Genomic DNA, 6,944 nt, shown 5'->3' on the forward strand with positions numbered 1-6,944 from the left:
ATTGAACAATTCAGCTTGTTGCATTTCATATACCTTGATTCTGGAATTAATACCACTTATAAACTCTAGGGACACTAAATAGTCGACATGTGCATTCAAGAAGACACAAGCGTCCACAGGTTTTTCTCAAAACAGACCTCCGTCTATCAGCTCCTACTCTCATCTCCCCGCGGTGAACATCGGGTGCCTAGTACTTCAACTGGAGATTGGGTTCCAACCCCAGTGGAAAGTTGTTGGTGGCAGCAAACGAGAGGGGGGAGGAGAGGTGTTTCCACTAAGGCACCTCTCCTTATCCAGACAGCAGCGGACGAATTCTCGAGATGGAATCAACGGTGGCGTCTACAGTTCCATTAAGGTTGAACTAAATACTTAGTGAACACCTGATAGGGCTTCTTTGACTTATTCGGAGCCCAGGCCTATAAGGAGCGGTTTATTCGGCTCCCCTTCCTTGGAGTTATACTAAGGATCTGGCCCTCCAGGTTGTAGGTAGTGCCGTGCGTCGGGGTGACTTCCTGGCCACGTTAAAAATACCTTTAGTTGCAAAGCACCAATAAGCCTCAGATATGAACGGATTTACTGTTTACAACCCACGAAAACGAAATAAGGACAACGAACTTCGGATCTGTACGTGGAATGTTAGGTCCCCTAGCAGAACACGTGCAGGTGAACAATTAGCGGAAGCCCTAAACTGCTGCAACGCAGATATTACCGCCATCCAAGAAGTGCGATGGGATGGACCGATCAAACGCAAACTAAAATACTGCGATGTATACTACGGCGACTGCTACCGCGAACAAAGACAGCGTCTATTTGGGTGTGGATTTGTTGTTGGAACTAGACTCACGCAAAAAGTATTGAGTTTCAACAGTGTGAGCGAACGCATCACGACAATCCGCATCAAGTCTAAACTCGCCAACATAAGCCTTATATGATCGCATGCCCCAACAGAGGAGAAAGATGAAGACACTAAAGACATATTCTTCGAGCTCGTGGACAAGACATAATATGAGCAGTGCCCTGGCTATGACATTAACATTGTCTTAGGAGAGGCATCAATCTCCTTAACATTGCATATAAGATCCTTTTTGCCGTATTATGTGAACGTTTGAAGCCGTTCGTCAACAACCTGATAGGTCTTTATGTGTGGCTTTAGACCAGGAAAGTCCACTATCGACTACCGACTACGGCAGATCTTGGTAAAATCCCAGGAGCTTCAAATCGATACTCAATATCTCTTTATCGATTTTACAACCGCATATGACAGCATCTATAGGGAAGAGCTCTACAGAGCAATGTCTAATTTTGGCATCCCTGTCGAACTTATCCGTTTGTGCAGAATGACGATTGAGAATGCCCGCTGCTCTATCAAGGTCGAAAAAGATCTCACCCATGCATTTGATGTCAAGGTTTTAGACAAAGCGATGCACTGTTATGCGACTTCTTCAACATCGTTCTGGGAAGAATTGTGCAAAACTCAACCGTCACTAGAGGCACAATCGTCCAAATGTCCATCCAATTACTCGGATACGCAAATGGTATTGACATAATTGGAAGATAAAGCGTGATTACAGTCAGTAGTGAGTCAGACAACGACACCAGCGCTGAAATCAAAAGAAGAATAACTCTTGCAAATCGCTGCTTCTTTGGACTTATAAGGCAATTGAGAATTAAAGTCCTCTCTCGAGCACCTAAAATCACCATCTATAAGACACTCATCATCTCGGTCCTCATTTATGGCGCTGAGGCCTGGATCCTGTCGAAGAAAGATGAGAACGTCTTAGGATGCTTTGAGAGATAAATTCTTCGTGTGTTTTTTGGTCCCGTACGCATAGATGGAGAATGGAGGAGAAGATATAACGACGAACTGTCAGGCTGTACAGCGACACTGACCTAGTAAGTAGAATTAAAGTCCAACGGCTTAGATGGCTAGGTCATGTAGAGCGGATGGACATCAACGCTCCAGCCCGGAAGGTCTTCGAATCCAATCCCGAGGGACGGCGCAAAAGAGGAAGACCGCTACTCAGGTGGCGCACCCAGGTGGGAGAGGACCTCAACCAACTTGGCGTGCGAAACTGGAGACACCGAGCTGGCTGGCGACGCATGTTGGTTGAGGCCCAGGTCCGCCCGGACTGTAGCGTTACCTTAAGTAAGTAAGTAATATTATTGTTCAGGAAATGTCGATTGATAACACAACTGAACAAAATATGGATATTTTATAAAAATATTCCTAGTAAATGTTTGGTTTAGATACTACTGTTGAAATATTTACAATTATATTACATAAATTATATGAAAAACAATTAATCGCTCGTGTATACATTATACAAATAAAGTCTAGTCTAAAAAACCTTAACTTTGTCACGCTTTTTCTGCACACATCCTTTCTTGCTTGGTTGTTAATGCCATCTATCTGTAACTTAGAGAAAAAGAAGAGAAAAACAAATTCACCACGATGCGATCTACCGTTATAACTTCTCCCGTTATTTATTGACAAACAAAAATGTTTGACTAGAATTCATTTGAATTATATTTAGTATTTTTCTAGGTACAAAACGACAAGATGTTAGTAAAATTAAAGAAGGAAAATTTATGAGAATTTCAATTACACCGATACGAATTCAACACCCTATAAAAATGGAGTAAAATGTTTCGAACGGAGACGTAGAAATTTGACTCCCTATTAGTTTTTTCTCTCTGCTGCAGATTTTCTATTTGTTATTCATATTTATAAATAGCGACTGTACTATATTTCCAAAATAACTAAATAAATAAAGACACAATGTATTATTAGTTTACTTACTTTGACACTTATTGACTTCGCAAATTGTTGGCAACCCTAATATGATTATACATTTTTGACAGCTAACAGTTAAGATCTGTCAGAAATAAAAACAATTCTCTGTCGAATTCAAATATTACGTAGATCTCGGGAACTTTGTCCGCTTTCAAACAAAATAGCAACAAATATTATTGTTAAATTATTTAGTTTTATTATGTATTTCTTTCAAATTATTACTTTTGTGTTTACAATGTTAAAGTATATATATATTATTTGTATATTATAATGTAGTAACATTACCTCTGACTATTATAGTTATACACGTTTTACAATTTTTAATTTATAATTTTACTTCTTTACCATTTTTAAAATATATATCTATATTTTTTCTACATTTATTTATATATTTTAATGTTTCATATTTAATTACATACATTAATTTTTTGTTGTTTATAAATCTTTTCTCAAAAGACTTATAATCATAAGTCTTCACTTGTTTTTGGTTTTTTTGTTTTAAATAAATTAAAATGATGCAAACAAACAATTGTCTTATTATATTTTTGAACTATATAAATATAATTTCAATTTATAAGTCTATATAAATAATATTTAGTTAAAATCTATTATGTTTTTCTTTTGTGCATTTATTTTTGTTGTTTTTGATGTTTTGCAATTTTGCGTTGTTTTGATTTATTTGTTAATTGTCGCATAAAGTTAACAATATTTGTTTGTTTATATTTTCATACCAACATATAATTTTGTTTAAGGTACATTTTGTATTTATATATTTTTTGTTTTTAAAATTAAAATTATTGTGATGCTCTCTGTTTTTTTTTAGTTGTTTATTTTCTATTTAAATTAACAATTTGTTGATGGTATTTGTTTGTAAGATTATTATAAACATTTTACTAGAAAGTGTTGAGTTAAATTGTATTTTTAAAATATTTTTTTTTCTGTTATAATGTTTACGATTAATAAAAGCGACATGAAAAAATGTTTAGCTTTACGCTCTGGACAGTTAGAAATAGTTTATAATTTTTTTTCTTTAAATATATATTTTTGTTTTTATTTGACATAGAACACTATTTTTTGTTTTACTTAAATTTAGATAAATATTCTATAGACATTTATAAATTTAGATTTGTTTTTGTTTAAATTTATTTATGTATAATATATAGTTTATTAATTTATAGATAAAATAGTTTAAGTACTTGGATAGACACATTTTTCTTAAAGTTGCTAAAAATATTTAGCACAGTACTTTTTTTTAAGCGTTTTTATTTTTTGTGTAAACGTAGGTTTTTCTTTTATTTAAATTAATTTATTATTATCAAATGTTTAAGATGTGAATAGTTTGTGTTTAAAATTTAATATTAAGGAACAAGATGTTGCATTTCCTTGTGTGATAATCGTTTTTTTTTAAATTTATTTTTTGAAGATTTATTTTGTTTTTTTTTTGAAAAAATTAAGAATATAAAGAAATTAAATATAAATTCATCTGAAACCTTTATAAATAAAATTAGTAAAATATTTCATTCTTGTTTAGTGTATTTTTATTTGAGCAACAATTCTGTTTAGTTTGTTATTTAATTCATGTTCATATTTACATTTTTGTTTTGAAAAAATTAGTTTTTGTAAATTATTTTTAGTATTTGAAAAATAAATTTTCTGTTTATTTTCATCTTATACAAGAATATATAAAGTTTTTTAAATAGTTTATTAATAAATTCTATTTTTTAGTAAAGTTTATAAATACAACTAAATATTAAAACAAATAGTTCGTCATTTATAGGCATTTAAAAAATTCGTATAAATTTATTTTTTCATCTTAAGGAGATTATTTTTCTACTAATTTATAAAAAATGTCATAAAAAGAAAAGTTTATATAAAAATTAAAATTATTTTAAATGATTAAAAATACAATAAGTTTTTTTTAAGAATAATAATAAATTCCTAATGTAAAGTTCTTTTTGTTTTTGTTTTCTCTGACTTTTTTTTAGTATATAAGTTTCATAAGAATTAAGTTTTTTTTATTTCTAGATCTTTTTGTTTTTGTTTATGTTTTTGTTTAATGTTTTATAGTTTTTATAATTTATAAAATAAAGAATAAAGTTTATGTTATTTTGTTTATTGTTTTTTGGTTTCATTTTTATTTGCTTAGGTAATATTTTTTGATTTTAAGATAAATTTGTCTTTTGTGGGTAAGTTCCATTCCAGCATTCTGTGTTTTGGCTTAGGTATGTTTGTTTCTGTATTGTTTTTAAGGTGGGTTTGTTTTTAGTTTTGATATTTGAGGAATAATGAATACTTAATATATTTTCGAATACTGCGGAATTGATACATTTTTTTAACATAAAATGAAATGATTAAATGAAAATGTAAATTCTGAAATAATAAAATGAGTTCCGTCTTTAGCAGTCAATGAACGAACAAATTTTAGCGATAGGGATATTTTCTATTGCAAATTATAACTTTGTGGTTCAATCTATGAATGAAATAAGGGTTTACTTTATAACCAATAAGATTCTGTCAAATTAGGTATTTTTCGAATTTGATCGTCAAAAAGGGACATTTTCGATCCCTTACAAAAAGTAGCTTGTGATGAAATGGTTCAAGTCTAGACTAAATGCTAGCGGTTGTAGTATGTGATGAAAACAATTTGGAGACTCCGTCTTTGGTACAGTACGGGAAAAAATTGCTTAGTACATTAATACAAAATTGTTGAATCTTAAGAAACATTTTTTAGACAACAACTAAAAAACGGTACGAGGGTAGACCTCGAACTCATCTTCGATTCGCTAAAGAAAAAGAAGTGGTGTCGATGGTATATCCAACATTGTACTACGACATTTACCTCAGGAAGCGTGGACATTTATGCCGCTCTGTTTAACGTTGAGGTGAGTTGGGAGACTGCTGTGGTACATCCTCTACTGAAAAAGGGAAAAGACAACTCAAATCCGGCGAATGTACGGTCGATTAGTCTTCTCCCTGGTATCAGTAAGGTAATCGAGAATGTTATAAATAGTGCTCTGTCCAAGTGATCATGCGGCGTCGAAGCTTGTTTTTGATATCCAATGGAACAAATCCGATATGGTTAGAGGGCCTGTATATAAAGCTGACCACACTTGGCATAAGTAAATAGTTTCCTTCCAAATTTTTGATATTAAAATTGATCTTGTTCAGCATTTACACCAGCGATTTTATAGGCAGCATAACTCAGGTAATTGCGTACATCGACGACCAAATTGTGTACAGAACGGAGGTTATCAGCACACTTTTGTAGCGTGACTTCGACAAGATTCAGCAATATTTCTATGATTGGAAGTTACAAATCAACTTTCAGAAATGCGAAATTATTCTGTTTACTAGCAAACCCGGCCAACTCCGTTTCTCCACCAGATGGCTCCGTTGTTTGTAACATTTCGTTTAGGGATTAAAAGATGAAAAAAATTTTTTTTGTTTTGTTTTATATTTGAAAAGGAAACATTTTATTTCATTTCACAACAGTAATGAAATCATTTTGATTACAAAAATAAAGTGTAATTTAGTTGAACTTTTCTAAGTAAAAAATTAAAGTGAATCCAAGGTAAATACTGAATCGAAGCGTTATACTTGTCCGCAAATTATCCGTTTCATTGAAGTGGTCTTTGGTAAACCAATTTTTTTGTTTTTTGGTCTGGCATTAACACAAACAAAGCGGATGGTATCGCAACTCGTGAACACGCAACGTAAAGCTTTCCATTTGAAAAACAATGATTTTCTAAATTTATCCCGCAAACACTAAGCGATTAGCCTTGCGACTTATTGATTGTCAGTGCGAACGAAATCAGTCGGAATTATTGGTATTCGAGGAATACTTACATTTTCACCTGAGTACTTTTCGTTAATAATGGTTGCCTCAATAAAATTCGGCATAAGTCTTTTAACTGCAAGTCGAGTATCGTTGCAAAGTCGCGGTGGATAGCACTATCATAATAACTGAACCAACTTTGAGTTGCAAGTTATATGAAGCAAATCCTGGTAACTCTAGACAGTTCAAAAACTCCGTTGGATAATTTACCACATCATAGGGATTTGTTATGGAATCAACGGATTTTTATGTCACCAAATCGCCAGCGATTTTTGATTGAATGGTGAAATTCAATGCGTGTACATCATTTTTCTT

This window comes from Eupeodes corollae, chromosome 1 (genome assembly GCF_945859685.1).
Source record: "Eupeodes corollae chromosome 1, idEupCoro1.1, whole genome shotgun sequence".
In the NCBI taxonomy this organism is placed as follows: domain Eukaryota; kingdom Metazoa; phylum Arthropoda; class Insecta; order Diptera; family Syrphidae; genus Eupeodes; species Eupeodes corollae.